The 20,602-nt window shown below is 42.2% G+C and overlaps 1 protein-coding gene and 1 long non-coding RNA gene across 2 annotated transcripts in view; one reads left to right on the plus strand and one right to left on the minus strand.

Annotated features, from left to right (window-relative positions):
* SMAD2 (SMAD family member 2) overlaps nucleotides 1-16,245 on the minus strand; it is an 84,142-nt gene extending 67,897 nt beyond the window's left edge. Inside the window, exon 1 of the mRNA XM_052660253.1 lies at nucleotides 16,137-16,245. The gene's annotated coding sequence lies outside the window, so the exon portion shown is untranslated. The remainder of the gene's footprint in view (nucleotides 1-16,136) is intronic.
* Nucleotides 16,246-18,819: 2,574 nt separating this feature from the next.
* On the plus strand, nucleotides 18,820-20,099 carry LOC128067275 (uncharacterized). Its single transcript, XR_008201382.1, has 3 exons — nucleotides 18,820-18,954; nucleotides 19,056-19,142; nucleotides 19,961-20,099. It is a non-coding gene; the product is annotated as an uncharacterized LOC128067275 (long non-coding RNA).
* The last annotated feature ends 503 nt before the right edge of the window (nucleotides 20,100-20,602 follow it).

A 20,602-nucleotide genomic window follows, 5' to 3' on the forward strand; every position in this document is an offset into this window, starting at 1 on the left:
TACAAACGCTACTGTGTTTCTAGGCTTTTTTTCCCTTTCCTTCCATTAGTCTATATCTGAAACAAATACCATCATGTTTTAACCATTAAAGCTACAGAATTATGTCTTGGTATCAGACAAAATGAATTCTCTTTCACCTTTCTGCGATTTTACTTGGAATGACACTGAACTTATAAATAAGTAGAGGAAAATTGATATTTATGATACTGTATCTTCTATTCATAAACACAAGTATATTTTCTTATAACTGAATATTATATGGGTCTTATAATTTTTTCCATTAAGGTCCCACATATGTTTTTATTTTTTCCTAGGTATTTTGTAGTTTGTGTTGCCATTTTAAAGGGTGTCTTTTTTAAATTCAGATTTTGCTTGTTGCTGGCATTGGTTTTTGAGCCTTGAACGACAACATTAGAGATGCTGAGCCTCCACACATTTGAATATTCACATGTCACTTTACAGTTAGCCCTCTATATCACAGTTCTACATTTGAAGATTCAATCGTGAATGGGGTAGTACATAGTTACTGGGGGGAAAAAAACAAACACAGAAGTGGACAGGCACGGTTCAAGTGTCAACTGTATTAACTTAAAAAAAAATCAACTTTATTGAGGCAATGCTTACATACAATAAAATGCACAAGATGTTAAATATATAATTCAGTGAGTCCTGATAAATACATACCTCCATAGGACCACCATCCCTGTCAAGATACAGAATATTTTCACTGTCTCAGAAAGTTTCCTTGGATCCCTTCTGAGTCAATATACCCTTCATATTCCTGATTTATATCAAAGCAATTTTCGTCTGTTACAGAAATTCACAAAGTTGTAATCATGCCACAGGTACACTTCTATTTTTTTTTAACAAAGACCATTTACTCAAATTAATCAAGTTCCCTTATATTCCTAATTTTCTAAGAAGTTTTGTTAAGAATAAGTACTGAATTTTATCATCTGCTTTCCTTCACCCATTGAGATTATCGTAGAGCTTTTTCCTCTTTTGATGTGTTAATGTGATGAATTTCATTTACAGGTTTTCTAATGTTTAATCATTTTTACATTTTGAGACAAACCCTAATTAATCACAGTGGCTTTTTTGTTATGAGCAAATACTAACTTTTTATCTAAAATTTCATTGCTGTGCTTATTATTGAGGTATAGCCTGTATGTTTCCCTTCTGATACTACATCTGTCCTGACGGCTCGTGGTACTAAGATTATAGTAGCCCAGCAAAATGATTTTTTCTCATATATTCATTCACTGCATCTCTTCTCCTATCAGGACTCAGACCACGTAACATTTTACATGACACTGGAATTACTGGTTCTTCATAAGTTTTGTAGAACTTGCCCATCTGGGATTTTCATTTGGGGTTTGGATTTTTTGAAATTTTTATTTAATTTCACTTCCTTGTATTTTCTAACTATGAATTAAGATTTTAAAATTATAATCAGGTTTCCTATCCTTAAGCCACTTTTGGTAATTTATTTTGCTAGAGATTTCCATTCAACCTGTTTTCCAATCTAAAGGCAAAAAGCTATTCACATGTCTCAGTTTTGAAACCACAGTTTGTCTGCAGTCCTATCCCTGTTTCATTTCTAATGTATTTGTGCTCTTTTTCTCCTCTATCAATCTCGGCTAACATAGTCTTTTCAATTTAGCACCTTAGGTTTCAGTTCAGTTCAGTCGCTCAGTCGTGTCCGACTCTTTGTGACCCCATGAATCACAGCACGCCAGGCCTCCCTGTCCATCACCAACTCCCGGAGTTCACTCAGACTCACATCCATCGAGTGAGGGATGCCATCCAGCCATCTCATCCTCTGTTGTCCCCTTCTCCTCCTGTCTCCAATCCCTCCCAGCATCAGACTCTTTTCCAATGAGTCAACTCTTCGCATGAGGTGGCCAACATACTGGAGTTTCAGCTTTAGCATCATTCCTTCCAAAGAAATCCCACGGTTGATCTCCTTTAGAACGGACTGGTTGGATCTCCTTGCAGTCCAAGGGACTCTCGAGAGTCTTCTCCAACACCACAGTTCAAAAGCATCAATTCTTCAGCGCTCAGCCTTCTTCACAGTCCAACTCTCACATCCATACATGACCACTGCAAAAACCACAGCCTTGACTAGACGGACCTTTGTTGACAAAGTAATGTCTCTGCTTTTGAATATGCTATCTAGGTTGGTCATAACTTTTCTTCCAACGAGTAAGCATCTTTTAGTTTCATGGCTGCAGTCACTATCTGCAGTGATTTTGGAGCCCAAAAAAATAAAGTCTGACACCGTTTACACTGTTTTCCCATCTATTTCCCATGAAGTGATGGGACCAGATGCCATGATCTTCGTTTTCTGAATGTTGAGCTTTAAGTCAACTTTTTCACCCTCCTCTTTCACTTTCATCGAGGCTTTTTAGTTCCTCTTCGCTTTCGGCCATAAGGGTGGTGTCACCTGCATATCCGAGGTGATTGATATTTCTCCCGGCAATCGGATTCCAGCTTCTGCTTCTTCCAGCCCAGCATTTCTCATGATGTACTCTGTGTAGAAGTTAAATAAGCAGGGTGACAACAGACAGCCTTGACATACTCCTTTTCCTATTTGGAACCAGTCTGTTGTTCCATGTCCAGTTCTAACTCTTGCTTCCTGACCTGCATATAGGTTTCTCAAGAGGCAGGTCAGGTGCTCTAGGATTCCCATCTCTTTCAGAATTTTCCACAGTTTACTGTGATCCACACAGTCAAAGGCTTTGGCACAGTCAAGAAAGCAGAAATAGATGTTTTTCTGGAACTCTCTTGCTTTTTCCATGATCCAGCAGATGTTGGCAATTTGATCTCTGGTTCCTCTGCCTTTCCTAAAACCAGTTTGAACATCTGGAAGTTCACGGTTCATGTATTGCTGAAGCCTGGCTTGGAGAATTTTGAGCATTACTTTATTAGCATGTAAGATGAGTGCAATTGTGTGGTAGTTTGAGCATTCTTTGGCACTGCCTTTCTTTGGGATTGGAATGAAAACTGACCTTTTCCAGTCCTGTGGCCGCTGCTGAGTTTTCCAAATTTGCTGGCATATTGAGTGCAGCACTTTCATAGCATCATCTTTCAGGATTTGAAATAGCTCAACTGGAATTCCATCACCTCCACTAGCTTTGTTCGTAGCGATGCTTTCTAAGGCCCACTTGACTTCACATTACAGGATGTCTGGCTCTAGGTGAGTGATCACACCATCATGGTTATCTGGGTCGTGAAGATCTTTTTGGTACAGTTCTTCCATGTATTCTTGCCACCTCTTCTTAATATCTTCTGCTTCTGTTAGGTCCAGACCATTTCTGTCCTTTATCGAGCCCATCTTTGCATGACATGTTCCCTTGGTGTCTCTAATTTTCTTGAAGAGATCTCTAGTCTTTCCCATTCTGTTGTTTGCCTCTATTTCTTTGCATTGATCGCTGAGGAAGGCTTTCTTATCTCTTCTTGCTATTCTTTGGAACTCTGCATTCAGATGCTTGTATCTTTCCTTTTCTCCTTTGCATTTCGCCTCTCTTCTTTTCACAGCTATTCGTAAGGCCTCCTCAGACAGCCATTTTGCTTTTTTGCATTTCTTTTCCATGGGGATGGCCTTGATCCCTGTCTCCTGTACAATGTCACGAACCTCCGTCCATAATTCATCAGGCACTCTATCTAACAGATCTAGGCCCTTAAATCTATTTCTCACTTCCACTGTATAATCATAAAGGTTTAGTCATTTCAATTATATTTTTCCCCCATTAATATTCCTCAACTTTATTTCCTTCCTTTTTCTAACTCATTACATTGTATAGTTAATGCATTTATTTTTCTTTACTAAACATTCTTAATTCTACAGTAAACATTTAAAGTTCTAAATTTCCCAGATAGGCAAATGAGCTTTTGTTGTAACCCAGTTTTGATAAGCAGCATTTTCATCATCCTAAACACTTCTCATTTTTATGATTCGTCCTTAAACTGAGAAATGTTTTCCAGCACACCACTATAGATTTGGGAGCTGGCGCTATCCTCCTGCGATGTTTCTAACTTGACCATACTAGGGTCCCAAATATGACTTGCAGGGTACAAATTCCTAGGAATTTGTCAACATTTGCTTTGAGGCTTGATACATAACCAAGTTTTATAAAATTCCACAGGTATCAGAAAAAAATATATTGTCTGTAACTACTGCATGCTTGCTAACTGCACATTTCCAATCCTGTATAACCTTATTTTTTACCTATCTTTTCTTAAATTATTGTGATGTATATTAGAATCTCCTAGTACAATTATTAAACATTTGTTTATTTATCCTTGTAATTCTGCCAATGTTACTGTATAGATCGCTACAGACTGTCCCTAGCATACCCACCTTGCCCTGCACCCAAATTCTTATATACTGTGAAGTTGCTCAGTCGTGTCCAGCTCTTTGCAACCCCATGGACTGTAGCCTACCAGGCTCCTCCATTCATGGGATTTTCCAGGCAAGAATACTGGAATGGGTTGCCATTTCCTTCTCCAGAAGATCTTCCCAACCAAGGGATTGAACCTGGGTCTCCCGCATTGTAAGCAGCCGCTTTTACCGTCTAAGCCACCAGGGAAGCCGTCAAATTCTAGGATGATGTAGTTTTAAAGTAAAGAAATGAAAAACATTGTGCTAGGCATAATCCCCATTCGGGCTGCTGTAATGGCATTCTGTAGAATGGGTGCCTTATTAAACAGTGGAAATCTATTTCTTACAATTCTGGAGGCTGGGAATTTCAACTTCAAGGTGCCATCAGATTTGGTGTATGGTATGGGCTCACTTCCTACTTCATAGACAGCTGTCTTTTTGCTGTAACCTCATACAGCAGAAGGGGGCAAGGGAATTCCCTGGCGTCTCTCTTAAAAGGGCATTAATCCCATTAAGGAGGGCTCCACTCTCATGATCTAATCACTTCCCAAAGGCCCCATCCCCAGATAACATCACACTGGGAATTAGATTTCCAGATAATGCCTAGCACAACTTTTTGCATTTCTTTACTTTAAAACTACGTCATCCTAGTTTTAAGTGTTTCTACTAAGAAGAAGCATTTAATTAAACTTTTTTCTAAGTTTTCATTCTCCTTTAACTAGTAAGCTTAATGTGAACTTATGTACTGGTTTATGGAGATATTGAAGCTAACTTTCTATCATCTTATTTTGTTTTCTAATTCCTAAGGAGTTTCTTCAATTCTTTTTTCCCCTTTCCTGGCTTCTGCTTGAATGATCACATATTCATCATTTCAACCCCTTCATCCCCACTGATCTGGAGTTACACATTCTATTTCAATTCTTTCAGGAGGCACTCCTTAAATTTTTCATGGAAAACTTTAATCAGTGGCTGTAGGTGAAGACAGCAAACAAAAACCAAAATAAAATACAAACGAAGGAATTTCAAAAGAAAAGACAATCTCATGAGGATAGGTGAAGAGTAAGAAGAAAAGCAAAATTCTGATAACTGGAAAATGGATGGATGAGTAATAACTGTGAACAGATTTCAGAAACTACTACTAACTCTAAGCTACCTGTAGAGAACCATTCTATTTACAGAGCAGAATTCTCCAAAGGTTAAGTTGTGGACACCACCAGGCATAGCAGGAGCTAAGGACTGGGAGGGGGGAAGGAGATAAAAAGAGACAGGATTGAGAGAGAGCTATCTGAGAAGCAATCACCTACTCCCCCGCTCCCCCGCTGGGTAACTGCCCCTTTCCCTCTGCAGAAGACTAAACCTTTATTCTTGGCAGAGAGGAAATCAGTCTACCTGGACTGGAGAACAGTCTGGTCCTGTTAGGAGAAGAGATGGAGTAAATGAACACAAGGCATGCTAAATGCAGACACTCCCCAGCCCTTTCCTTCCTTGAGTTCTGGTTCCCAAAAATACTAGAAGCCAGACCTTTACCCATTTAGTCAGAACAAGACTCCTCTCTGGGGTATCTGACCAACCTAGGAGGAAAAACATACAGACACTGAAATCAAGACTCTACCAACAAACAGTCCACCCAGATTATTCTTCAATGAAACTGAAAGGAGACTACCATATGCACAGTTTCCAATCAGCTTTTCAGACCCCTACTTTCTTAATTAAGGATTACTTGGATTATTCGAGGGAAAGTGAAGCAAAGACAGAAAAATGCAGCTTTAAGTTTATATAGAGAAAGAAAACACTTGTCAAAATCACCACTACACCCAGAGAAATGAGAGACTATAGCAACCCTGACCAAGAGTAGCATGTTTTACAGAGGAAACAAGCTTCACAAAGGGAACCATTCAAACAGTAACAGACAGCTCTTGGACTGCTCAATGTTCAAACATCAGAGATGACAATGGAAGGAGGGGGAATTATCAAAGCAATCAAGAAGTATCCCCTGAACTGAAAGATTGGAGCTTCCTGATTGAAAAGGTCCATTAAGACCCGAGGCCAACGGATCAAACATGCCCACATAAAAGCTGGTGGCTGTAAAACTTCTGAATGCTGAGGACACAAACGAAGAGCCAAAAGTTCCCAGATATAAATTTTGTTAAAGGTCATATAGAAAAGAATCAGAATGGATTTGATTTTCGGAACAGTAAAACTAAGTGAGGCCAACAGAGCGATGCTCTCGTAATTCTGAAACACAATTATTTTCAACCAAGAATTCTATTGGCCACCCAGGATTGAATAAGGGTATTTTCAGACATACAATATCTCCAAATATTTTCCATATACACTCTCTCTCAAGGAAAGTCCTGAAGGAAAGGATATGTTTTGTAAAAAGAAGGGAAAGCAAAAGAATAAGAAATCTAGCAAAGGAGAAAGGCTAAGGAACCCCAAGAGCGCGGAGGGGGATTCCAGAACAACTGCTGCGCACCAGTGTCAGCAACCAGTGCAGAGTGGAACGGGTTCAAACAACATGCAGCAAGAATGATACCAGGCTTCTCTCCAAAGTGGACCAACACTGTAAAAGTCAATGGAAGCATGACTGCCACTGATGAGACCCACTAAATGTTCAGAGTGAATGTGACAATAAATAACCACCGGGTCTGTTTTAACTAACATCCAGATTTCTGATCCCATAGATTAGAATGCAAAGGAAAAAAACCTGCCTGTTAAGAGGAACTCTCATACGTTCAGACATGTTTACATACATATGGAATTTTAGACCCAGTGCCACTCAACAAAAACAGGATGCAAACCACACATGTATTTGTAAACTTTCTATTAGCTACATTTTTTTAAAAAGTAAAAATAGTTGAAAGTAATCAAAGTTAAAAGTAATCCACCAACAGTCAGACTCGACTGAGCGACTGGACTGAACTGAATCATTTTAATAATGCAATCAGTTCAGCCCAGTCACTCAGTCGTGTCCGACTCTTTGCGACCCCATGAACTGCAGCATGTACTAATTCATCCTACCATATCCAAAAAGGGTTTTCCCAGGCGGTTCAGTGGTAAAGAACCCTCCTGCCAATGCCGGAAACAGAGAGACAAGGGTTCGATCCCTGGGTTGGGAAGATTCCTTGTAGTAGGAAATGGCAACCCACTGCAATAAGCTTGCCTGGGGAATTCCATGGACAGGGGGCCAGGCGGGCTGCAATCCACGGGGTCACAAACAGTTGGACACGACTCAGCATACACACAAACATCTAAAATATTATCTCAGTGTGTAATCAGTATTGAAGATGAAAATACTTTATTTACAGTATTTTTTTTTTTTTACTTAAGTATTATAAATCCAGTGTGTTTTATACATGCAGTCCATCTCAGTCTGGACTAGCTACATTTCAGGTGTTCAAGGACCACATACAGCTCGTGGCTATCTACTGAACAGAGCAGCTCTAGAAGGATACAGAACTGGATAGTAGGAGGTAAGAGATCTGAGGGAGAGTTACTTTTCATCATTTACTATTTTGTTCCTTTTGAATCTGGCATCATGTGCTCTTATTATTCAAAAAATGAATAAAGTACACTTCCTAAAATATATTATAAATGTAGATATCCTCTGACCTACTTATAGAAATCTCTTCTATGGATGTATATAATGATGCAGAAACAGTTATTTGTTGCAGCACTATTTTTAACACAAGACTGGAAATAAACATCCATCAACAGAGGACTGATTAAATACATTATAGACACACATACAAAAAAATACTGTGCAACCAAAAGAAAGCTAAGAAGTATTTATTATATACTGACAAGGAATAACCTACAGGATGCATTATTAAGCAAAATACAGGACCGCTTTTTGTACTAAAAGGTAACGCATGCACGAAGTTGTTCATATATGCAACTTTCAGAACAACGCCTAACACTTTCAGAACAATACAAGAAAACCTCATAATGCTACTTGCCTTTAGAAAGGCAACTGAGTAAGGCGTAGCAAGAGACTTTGCAGTGTGTATCTTCTGAATTTCAAGTTTGAATACAATAATGTATTACCTACTTAAAAAGCCCACTATTCAAAAAATCCCCCAAAACCCACTATTCTACATCTAACTAGTGTCTGCTTTTTATTTACCATGCTTGGCATTCATGGGATACAACGACTAGTGTTTTTCTAGTTTTTCCATAGAGAAGCTTGAAGCTTGTTTTTCTCAGAGCCCACAGAAGTTTCAATGATACTGGAACAGATGTGTATATATATGTGTGCATTTTAGTGTACAGTTTCCAGAATTTTATCTCCTTTTCCCAAATGGCCATAGAAGCCCAGCCCCAGCTACTGGATTATTTATCTAATAAATTCCCCAAGGCTTTTCCTTGATACTAACTGATTTTCTAAGCTTCTGATACCTGGAAACTTTTTTCTCCCTTGCTGCCCTCTCTAGATCAGCTATATATATATATATAGCTGATAAAACAAAAAAAGTTGTGCATTTTATCCCATATTTGAAGGAAAAGGAAAGGGTCTAATCTATGTCTCTTTGTATGGTTTTAAGAAATCTAGATAATACAGTCAATGACGGCAAACACTGAAGCAGTATGATAACGGATAAAGACTGCTAACCTCGGCAGTTCAGAATTCAGTGATGACTTGTTTAAGGACAGCAGGAACGCAATATGGAAATAGGTGACAAAAACCCACAAAATTCAAGTCTCGAACAAAGAAAGTCATTCAGTGCTGAAAGTGACCGTGGATGCCAAACATCTTCCAACAGCGAATATGAAATATTCCCCCAATACCTATACATTTATTTCAGAAGAAAATCAAGTTAGACATTTCAACATAAAATACGTGAAATGTGATGGTGCTGCCTCAAAAAGAACACCTAAGTTCCTGCTGAAATAATAAAAAATCACTATGAGGTTTCTGGCAATCCACATTCAAACATGTATCACACAAGACAAGGAAAAAAGCAAGATGTATTAATGACCTGGATTTTTACAACTGTTTTAGTCAAAGAAACCAGGACAATAGAAAGCATTAATGAACACACACACATAAAAGCCAGTTAAAAAAAAAACATTTCTCAATTCTCACTGTAACTGTCTTATTCCCAAAGTTGTACACTAGTAAGGAAAGGCACTGCCAACTGGAAACCCAAGTTGGCCCCATGGAAAGCAATGGGTAATATGCCTTTTAAACAAAAGCAAAGAGAAACATCCATGTATTCAATTTCATGGACTGTTAAAACCTAATGTCAGAGCTTGAATTTAACCCTAAAAAGCAGGTCATTAGTTGAGAGAAAGTCCACATTAAAGGAGAACTGCTGAGCAAAGAGTCTATCTGTTCTTCAGTTCAGCTACTTTCCTTTCACTTTTAATGAGTTGTGTGGAATCCATAGGCCTATATTCAGTTTATAAACATAAAATTACATACTCGTTTATCATCCCTGGATTGTAAAAAAGGATGCAATTATTGAGACTACACAAGCTCAGACTCAAATCAGCACAAGTATTCAGTACTCCAACTTCTCAAATTCCCAGAGTCTGTACTGACCTTCTGCTGAAGCAACAACTTATGCCCACATCAACTGGGTGCAAGTCCTCAGAGTGTAAAAGTCCAACTAAAACAAAGACTAGAGAATGCCCAACAGAACTTTCTTTGAAATTAACTAAAATTAAATTCAATATTCATTTCCTCAGTTACAGTAGCCATATTTCAAGTGCTAAATAGTCACATGTAGCTGGTGTCTACTATATTGAATGGTGTGGGTCTACGCCAAAGATCCTTCTCTACAATCTATTATTCCTCTAGAGCTTCAAAGGCTTCCGGGGGTGGGTTGGCGGGGGGCGGTAAAAGAATGACAGGAAAACTGCACAGGCAGGACTTCAGTAACTGCCACTTGGCTTACATTCTGAGATTCTGCATAATGTTGCTGTTGCTGGCAGGAGCCTTCCTTCTGGCTGCTGCTGGGTGCACACAGGTCCGTGTGAGGTTTAAAAAGTGGTTTAGAGCAAAAACGACCAAGGCACAAACCTCAGGCCAAAGCAGGACCCTCCTGATACTTAAAACATTACACAAAAAGTTTAACTGGTCAGCTTACCTGAACTACAGCCTAACCACCTGTTTATAAAGTAAAAACATGGTCTAAACAAGGAAGATTTGCATTCACTGCCATAGATAGAGCAACTCTATAGTCAACAAAAAAGTTTCCATAGCTCATTCAAATCAAGGAAGAAAGCCCATGTGCCCAGCTTCCACTGCACAATTTATCAGGAGTTCATTCTGTGACCTTTGAACACCAGATTCACCACCTCACATTTTGTAATGAAGGGTGTGATTAAACTGGAGCATTTCTTTAATATTTACAAATCCTTAACCATTATCTCTTTATAGAATTTTTGGAAAAAGCTGAAGTAACATATGCAAATGTACTTTATCTTAAACAGGCAAACTACAAGATCACAGACTTAGTACACTATGTCCTCAGATGGAGTTTTTGAATTGAAAGACTCAAGGTAATAAATGTGATGAACTTGCAGCGGCTCCTCCCAGTATTCTTCCTTACTAGCTGAATACTTTAAACCTGAAGCTAGACCTACCCCTCAGAGAGAAGGTGGGAAAGGGCACTAGATTGTTTAAGGAAATGCAGCTTTTCAGATGCAAACTGGACATGGGTACTGAACAGACCAAAACTAAAGTCTGCACTCACATCCCATTGTTCCAAAGTGATCCCAAGATTTTGAAAAAATTACAGAACTATCTGGAAGAGTTAGTGACAATTTCATAGTAATATTTTAATGAGAATGAATCACTTTAGGATTTGTTTTCTTAAAAGCACAAACCTAAAGACAGATCTAAATGAGCAGGTATCTGCTCTCTATCAGTGTGGCTCACTTATAATCCAAAAGCAATCAGTACACTCTAGAATGTATGGCAAGTGTGTAAGCCACAATCATGTTAACTACCTTAATACTTCTGGCTAACTAGCCAAACCAGAGGCAGGGTCCAAACCCGTCTGACTTGGCAAAGTTACATTCTTCCTATATGAACCTACTGAAATTGAAACTCAGAGCTATCCTTGAGATATCTACCTATAATCAGTATTGAAGTATGTCCTAATTGAACAGATCACAATTATACCAATCTGGAGAAATGATCAAAATTAAATCAGAGATAAGCAATAAGCCTCAAACTGCATTTTTAAACAAAAAGGGCTGGATTACTTTTGTACTACTAGTTTTTTTAAAAGTCCTTTTTTTTTCCCCCCAAATAGCTAAGGCTATAATTACAAGGTCACCAATTAATACTAATATTTGATGGAGTAGATGGTTTAGAAAGTACAACCTGGAGATAGGAAGGAGGAAGATCCGAAAAAGTTATCAAGGCTAATATTGAACAGAAGTCATAAGAGGCATGAAGCCCTCAATAGACAAACCAGCCAACTGTCCACACTAGTTCTAGAAATCACTAGCATACTTACTTTATCTTAAAACCCAAGTGAACAACTGTACATGACATCCCCGCAGACTGACAAACAGAATGACTTCCTCTGAAGAACAGGCGTGGGCGCTGTACCATTCAGATCACCTTTACTACTGGCCTCGCATGAAGGATTTTTCAGTCTGGAATCAAGGCCCCCACAATGGCAAAACTAAAGAGCAGCTTGGTCATAGTAGGTACTGTGGATCTTTCATGAAATACATCATTAGAATCACATTCTACTCCTTTAAGAACATGTGTTAATCATCCTGAATGACGATCTAAAGTATATTATGTCGATTACCACGCTCTTTAAATAGATTTTCCCAAATATGATTTAAGCTAATTGATGAACATTCATTACTATGCTTTCAGGTCTGGTCCTGCACTGAATGGTTCCAGACCTGCTAGCTAGGCTCTGAGTATTTGCTTCTGTGTGTTGTAGATTATCTCCATTATCCTCACCAAGCTGCTATCTGTTTTATCTTACAATGGACAGTAGGCTAACAGTTCCCCATCCTCCTAGTCCACTCCCCATTAGACTGGCCTCAACCTCCCACATTACCCACAATCTATTTGTCTCTAATCTTCTGTGGGTTAGAAGTAAGAGAACTTTGCTTGTTAGAAACATACGAAATAAATGCCAACAGGATCTAATTAAGGGTAGCGATGACTCTCCCGTGACTAGGGCTATAACGTATGGACTCGGGACAATCTGGCTACCCTTGGCCTTCCTGCTTAGTGTCTGTTTCTCATACGCATGTTATCATAGGTCAAGGAGAAGAGGGTAGGAGAGTCATCTGAACTAGTAAGAAAACAAGTGAAAACTACAACCAGAAGAGAACAAAAGAGATATCTGAGAAGACCGTTATGTCTTCTCAGGCACTGTTTTAGATACCTTCATACCCTCATCACAGTCATTTACTCTAATAACCTTAAGAAGTAGGTGCTATCAGCTCCATTTTAATTTGTCCATAAAACCGAGAAACTGACTCTGTAAGCCTTGGTCTCTCTGACTCCGAAACCCAGGGCCTTTCCACTACACAAGATTGCAGCCCAATGCTTGGTCTTGGTTAGCTAACTGTTTTTATACTTTATTTCTGGCTCTTTCATTGGAGCCTGACCAGTTCAGGGTTGCTTTCTTTCCCTAACCATCTTCTACAAAGTGAAGCAAAAGTCGCTCAGTTGTGTCCGACTCTGTGACCCCACATGGAATTCTCCAGGTCAGAACGCTGGAGTGGGAAGGCTTTCCTTCTCCAGGAAATCTTCCCGACCCAGGAATCAAACTGAGGTCTCCAGCATTGTAGGTGGATTCTTTACCAACTGTGCTATCAGGGAAGATATAAATGGCAACGAATAATCAAACCAAGGCCAAATTAGGCTAGCTCTTCAAGTGTTCACCAGCTCAGCAACAAATACTAATTTCTGAAAGACTGGTCATACCTTCAATTTGTAGAGATTGTGTAAAACTGGTGACAAGTTCCCTCTTTCCAAAAAAACTACATGATCTGTTCCCAGAGATGATGAGCGTGAACATGTGACCCCTTCCCCAGTGCTGCGCTCTATGCTCAAAAGAAAGCAGTGCAAGCATACTTCAGGAAGTGGCTCAGTCCTGTATTACAATCTCCCTCAATTTGTATCAATACGTTAACATGATTTTCTAAACACCGGAGGACAGGGCAAGGAGAAATGAAGACTTCCCACTTTTCAAATTCCATTAAGGAACAGGGTATACTTGTTCCCTGTTACTTTATTGCCTAGTTCAGGGCTTGACACACAGCAAAACATCATTTTACTGTTTAATAAATGAGTAAATGTTACCTGTTCAATAAATACAAGTTACTTGTTGAATAAATGCATAACCTTGCCTGGACTGGTTTTGAAATCTTTTTAGTTCACATTTTCTTGACATACCTTTGTGATACTTAGTGGAAAACATCTACAGATAAAAATGGCTCCTCTACTCCCATCAAAAGACATGCCCCTCTCCAGCCTCTAAAAATGACTCTTGTCCCAAGAATATGAATAAGGCTCCATCTGCCCGACTGCACTAAATACAGATTTTATATGCATTACAGAAACACCTGTATAAAAAAGCTGCTACAAAAAACGAGGCCTCAGAAGTCCTAAAGTACAAAACCAAACAAGAATAAGGAGTGCTTTCGGACCTTTTATAAAAGCCACAGTTGAAAATATCTGCAAAATAACTTCTTTGCAGGTCTTTGATCAAGTTATGCAGCTGAACTATTCTGTCACTCAGATTTTCCCTCAATGTGAAGTAACAAGATTTCAGGAACATGTTTGAGGTATTTACAGTATGAAAATGAAAAGGGGACCTTCTGCCATCTTGAAGTAGAAACAACCTTTGTTCTTACTAAAGAGAATTTCTGCTGAAATATACAAAACTATCCCCAAATTCCTACTTAAGAGTTAAAGCACATACCAAGCCTGACAAGCCACAAACAACAGGAAATTACTCTGCACAGTTTCTTGCAAACTATTATTTCATGAACCTTACAGATGTGTGTGTAGAGATTTGACCACTTATGACTAGATACAGGTAAGTTACAACTTTAAAAAGCCAAACTTTGCTGAACACTTAGAATGTGAAATCACTAGAAGGTATAGCTACAAAGTATAAAAACCAAGTTCTAACAGCACTTTCATACTAAAAAAAAAGCCCAGAATGGATGTTTCCGAACACCTTACATTAATTAAAATAGACCAATGAACTACTTCAAACTCAACTTTAACATTAAGGGTTTAAGTGGGCACTCATCTTAGAAATGTCAATAGATTTGAACTGTTCTTATTTACTACAACTAATTTTACAGCAGAAAAAAAACTTAAACTTTAAAAATAAAATCAGTGTTGGTCTCTGACTTTGATATAAATGTTTGCTAAATGAACTTCTGTTGGAGAAAATTCTATCAATATCTTGTATGGTACTTTTTTTTAAGGCAAATGAAAAAAACATCTTCAAACTATGACACATTTATGAAGCCCACTTTACATTATTTCTTTCATCTCTTGAATATTTGCTTCATTTACTTGTTTACAACTTCCCAAATTTAACTATTTACCTTACACACCCCCTAACCCTAACTTTTTTAAGGGATCAAAACTAGAACAGCTAATGTATTATCAAAATAATAGAAAGTGTATTATCTATTAGTCTCAAGGAAAGCACCCTTACAATCAGTGGTGAAGGTTCAATTCATATGAAATCAGAAGAAAAGATGGAATTTTTGAAAAGATGCAATTACTCCAAGCAAGTTCGCGAGATCATTTATTTATTCACAACAAATTTAGCTGTGTCGTGCTAAAACACCACAATTTAGGATACCCCAAACTGTAACAAACATGACAAGACTGATGGAAAAATGCTACCTCATTTTCGTTTTACCGGGAAACGTCTCTTTTTAAATAAAGGGTTAGTTGACAACAAACCGGCAGTATTTAGCTTTTTCAAGGGTCAAGAGGAAGGAATAACAAAACCAACCTAACTACTGTTTTTTTCTTTTGTTCAGGATCAAAAGGAAACCATTAACCACGAAAGGATTAAGTAAGTAGAAGACAAAAGTACTCAATCCAAGGGCAGTATTCCCCAGGAGAGAAGAAAACAATTAAAGCTGCAGGATTTGAAAACCAAGTTTGAAATACGTTGAAATCAATTAGTTTGCTCTCTAAAGGCGTGTGATTAAAAAAAAAAAAAAACTAATAGGCTCCGCTCACAAGAGCAACTTTCACAAGCTAGTGGAGAAGTTATGTGGACGGAGTACCAGACGTGTGCGTGTTTGTGTGAGAGCACACGCTCGCGATTCTGAACCCCGAGACCAGAATGGTTAACAAAGGTTACAGCACCGGGGGGGGGGGGGGGGGGGGGGGGGAGTGGAAGCAAAGTCTCGCATGCTCCTAACTCGGGCTTCCCAACAAGTCCCCGAAACCAGAGCCTCGTCTCTGCGGGATTTGAAAATCACCACCACAAACTACCGAGGGTGACCGCCACGGAGGAGAAGGGGACGGGCCGGGCCACACAGCCGGCCCCCGCCCCGGGCCGCGCGCGCGGGCGGGCGGGCGAGCGGGCGGGTGGCTCCCAGCGCCGACCCCGTCCCCCCCGCCGCCCCGCCCCGCGCTCCCGCACCCCGCGAGCGGCCAGGCGCCTCGCCACACCCCGGCCCCTCGGCCCGGCCAGGTGACGCGGCCGGCCCGCCTCACCGACCCCGAGCCCCACAGAGACACACCCCGGCCCCGAGGCCCCGCCGGGCGCCGCGGCGTTACCTGGACCGAGGCTCCGGGTCCCGCCCCGTCAAGAGCCCGGGGGGGTCCGGGACCTTTGTTCCTTCCTCTTCCGAAAGGGATGGAGGGGCCGGGAGTGGAGAGGGGAATGGGCCGACTGGAGGCGGAACTGAAAACACTCTGGCGGCCGCCCCGCCCCCCCAGCCGGAGCCCGGCCGGCGGCCCCGGCGCGCGGGGAGGGGACGGGAGAGGGGGCGGCGCGGGCCCGGCCGCCGCCCGCGGGGAGGAGGGGGTGGGAACGCGCGTCCCGCCGCCGCCACCGCCGCCCCTCCTCCCCTCGGGCGCGCGCCCGCCCGCCTCGCCCCCACCCGGGCGGCCCCCGACGGCCGAGCCGTCCTCCCCCGCCGCGCCCGCCGGCCCCACCTCCGCTTCCGCCCTGCGCCCTTCGCCGCCGGCCGCAGCGGCGCGGCGCACCCACCTCCGGGCGGCTCGCTCGGCGCTCGCTGGCTGGTGGCTGGGAGCTGCTCCTCCGCCGCCGCCGCCGCCGCCGCCGCCGCCGCGGCCGCGCGGTAGCCCCGCCTCCCACCCCGGGCCGCGAGCCCCGCCGATTCGCCGGCGCAGCCCCGGGGGGCTGGCACCCTGCCGCCCGCTGATTGGCGCCCCCGGACGCCCGTTAGGGGCGCGAGGTACGCTGGCCGAGCGCGCGGCCTTGGGGGCGCGCGCGGAAGACCCGGGCAGCGAAGAAAGGGAAGGGGTTAGGCCCGAGCGCCCGTGTTAGGGCCAGGGCGCGAGCTGTAGGCTCTGAGAGGCGCGGGCCGCTACCTCCCCACCTCCTTTCCCTCCGGCCTCCCCGCCCTCCCGGCCGGACCGGCGGTGCACGCAGCCAATCAGCGCGCTGGGTGCTCGGGGTGTGAGCCGCGCGTCGGGGGGCCTCGAATCGGAAGGGAGACGTCGCTCGCTGATTGGTCCCGCCTCCCCCGTAGAGCGTGAGGCGAGGCGCGGCCGGGCGGGCGGCGGAGGACTTAGGCGGGGTGGGATGCCCGCGGTTTCGGTTGGCTTCTTCTCTGGCGCGCTCGCACGGGAAACTCTGGGAAAGGGAGTGGGGGGCGGGGAGGGGAGGCGCGTAACCTGCCGTGAGGGCGACCACCTTTCCGTCCTGATCGCGGCTGGTCCTCCGTCCCGGCGTCTCTGGCCGGCACCACTGGGTGGGGCCTGTCGGAGGCCGCCGCCCGGCCCACCTTCTCTGTAGTCAAGCCGGGAGTGGAGGCGTGCTTATAATCCTCGGGGTGGGAGGCCCCGACGGTGGGCGAGCTAAGGGGCCGAAGAGGGGTGTGCCAAAGCCTGCGTCCCGGACCCACGCGTGGGGCGCCCTGTGCGAATGAGTGGGCGCGGCCCTCGTGGTGGTAAACGGGGGCGGGGTCCGAGATGTAAATAAGCCCGGGGCCGAGCTCTTTGCTTGGGCTGTAGGGTCTGGTGGGGAGGCGGGGGGGGGGGGGGGGGGGGGGGGGGGCGGGGGAGGTCACAGGTATTTTTGTTGAACGGAAACTTGGTCCTGTCTTCGTGAAAAAATGGGGCTCATCATGCGTGTTCTGAATGCTCCTTGTGAAGTCTAGAACACAAGTGCCTGGCACGATATCCCTCAGTTGCTGAGTTATTTGCCCCGTTCTTCATTTCTGCACTGCTCAGGCACTGTTCTTAGACCCCATCCTCGCACGTCTGCACTGCAAAGCCTCTAAGCTGCTAGAAACTTTGGTCGCCTTTTCCTTGCAGACCCCGAGCCTCTGCCTGAAATCTTGAACCCAGCCAATCATATGAAGCGATTATCAAGCATGTACGATGTTAGGCAGAGAACACCATAGAACTTCAAGTTGAGAAGAAATTCGGGTCTCACATAGGTCGTTGGTGGCAGAGATTAGACCTGTAACATGGTTTTCTTGGTTCTTGTCTGGCACTCACATGTACACTACTTCGTGAATTTAACAGAGGACTCGAGGCAGAGCAGCACTGGCAATACAAATCAGCAAGCAGGAAGTACCAGATGACCATTTCAAATAGTAAGGCTTTCTGAAATACATTCTTTTCAGAAATGAAGGCTTCTCTTAGGAGGATACCTAATGCTGAACCTGGAGAGAGATTTGGTCATCCTCTGAGTGCTACAGATTTTCCAAATATCCTTTTTTAAAAAAATCTCCGTTTCTACTATCTCTCCTCGAACATGGAAGTACTTTTCTCATCAAGTTTGTGATGAAGAGCATGAACCCTGGAGTTGGGCAAATTGTAGTTTTGAATGCAGCTGCGCTTCAAATCTGTGACCTTTGGCAAGTAAAATTCTCCTGCAATAATAGCTGCTTAACTATAGTTTTGTGAGGGAGGTGGGAGGGGGGTTCAGGATGGGGAACACCCATGGGGTACACCCATGGCTGATTCATGTCAATGTATGGCAAAAACCACTACAATATTGTAATTAGCCTCCAATTAAAATAAATAAATATAGTTGTGTGACGATTAAAGAAAGTAGTAAATATGAAAGTGAATAGCACATGGTTTTGAAGTTCGAAGAAAACCAATAATCGTTATCATTTCTTCCCTTCTGTTGCCTGCAGGCACATAGGTCAAGATGAACCCACTCAGCAGAAATCTTACCTTCAAAAGTTTACCTCCAGGATGGCGTCTCCTCTTGTAAATTTAGAGGCAGTTATACTCACCTCTTTTATAAAAACAGCTTGTGAAGGAGAGCTAGGAAGCCAATTGGTGGAGCTGTTCCACCTCTTAAGACTTCCCTTTCCACTTCCCAGAGCCACCAAGGAGGATGTTCTAGGGCAAAGGCTTATTTGATGTAGAAGCAGGAAGGCTGTTTAAGGTTTGTGGTCCTTCTTCCTACTAACAGACCACCAGTTTTTGTATGAAATAGCCTATAAAAATCTACCTGCGTCACACAAGTATTTTCTCCTATGTGACCAGGGTGTGCACTTGGGTGTCCATGTGAGTGAGGACAAGTGGAAGCAGATCTGACTGGAATTCCAGAAGAATCTGCTCCCAGTGTGAGAGGTAGGTACTTTGAGAGGCACATTAATTCAATGGATAATATACTTGAGGTCTAAGACCATCTCTCCAAAGTGTCAGACTTTGGATCCCTAACTCTTCCATTTAGGAAGCCTTCCAGGATTTGTATGATCAGGGAAAGGGGAGCAGGGGCAATCTGGCTACCAGTGCAGTCCCAAAAGGCTTAGGAAAGGAGCATGCCTTCTGCCCCTCAGCTAGAAATGCATCTGAGCCAAAGTGGATCAAGATAGAAACTGAAGGCAGCTGGGAACAGGGATCGCCATGGCAGCAATCAACTTAGAAATTCATTAGGATACCTCAAGATCTATCAGTAGGCCCCAATTATATAAGTTACATTTAAAATCTTATGTTTATATGAATAGACACCTTGTTTAACACTTTACTAGGCATGATACTAAAAAATCAAAATAAAGAATCTATTTAAAAGTAGTAAAATGTTTCAGAAAGGCACATAAGGAAAATGGTAACAGCATTTGCTTCTAGAAGGAGCACCTTGAAGTCATGAGTGGAAAACTTTAATCATTAATTCTTTTGTAGCTTGAGTTTTAATAATATATATGTGTGTGTATAATCTCCACGTATTTATTTTTCAAAGGCTAGAACTCACATTCCTCCTTTCTGCTAAATCTGTTAAACTCTTCCTTGTTACTCCAGCCCAAAAGATATCACTCACGTATGAATTTTCTCTCATGGTTAGAAAGATTTACATACCATGACTTTGCTTTGATTAATGTCTTGATCTGTTAGTTTAGTCTTGAGTAGTTTTTTAACTTCTCATGTGTGTGTTTTGTCTCGCCATTTAGATTGTGAATTCCTGAAGGACAAGGACAGTAAGCATCTTGTTCTGTTGTTTCCCCACAATCTGAGATAAAATACCACATAATTGAAGAAATATGAAATAACAGCATTTGTATAGCAGAAAAAGGCTGTATGTGTGTCAGAGGTCTCCATGCATTCTACACAGCTTTGCCCCTTCCAGATTGTATTTGCCCTCAATAAAACCTTTGAGTATCTTGTGAACATCCAATTTCTATATTTGCTCATCCTCATGGAAGGAAGTTGTGGTATTACATCTCAAAGATTCAGTTATTTGTAACTGAAAGGATACTGATTAATGAGATGACCTAAGCAAAAGTTGTAAAGAACAAATGTGTGGGGTTATTCTTGCTGTAAATGAAGAAACCCAATACCAACTGAATTTTTATCTCAACACAATGAAATTTCATGTTTTAAATAAAGTTATGTTGAAGATGTGTACACCTGCCTCTACAAACACACATTCACATGCTAATTTTTACTAAAAATAAAAAATATGTAATATCTGATAGGAAATGCTGGAGAATAAAGCATATACAAGAAAAAAGAATTTCAGCAAGTATTTATCAGATATCTCTTATATGCTTATCATAAAAGCATCGGTTCTTCATGGCAGAGAATTCTCATTC

This window comes from Budorcas taxicolor, chromosome 22 (genome assembly GCF_023091745.1).
Source record: "Budorcas taxicolor isolate Tak-1 chromosome 22, Takin1.1, whole genome shotgun sequence".
Classification (NCBI taxonomy): Eukaryota; Metazoa; Chordata; class Mammalia; order Artiodactyla; family Bovidae; genus Budorcas; species Budorcas taxicolor.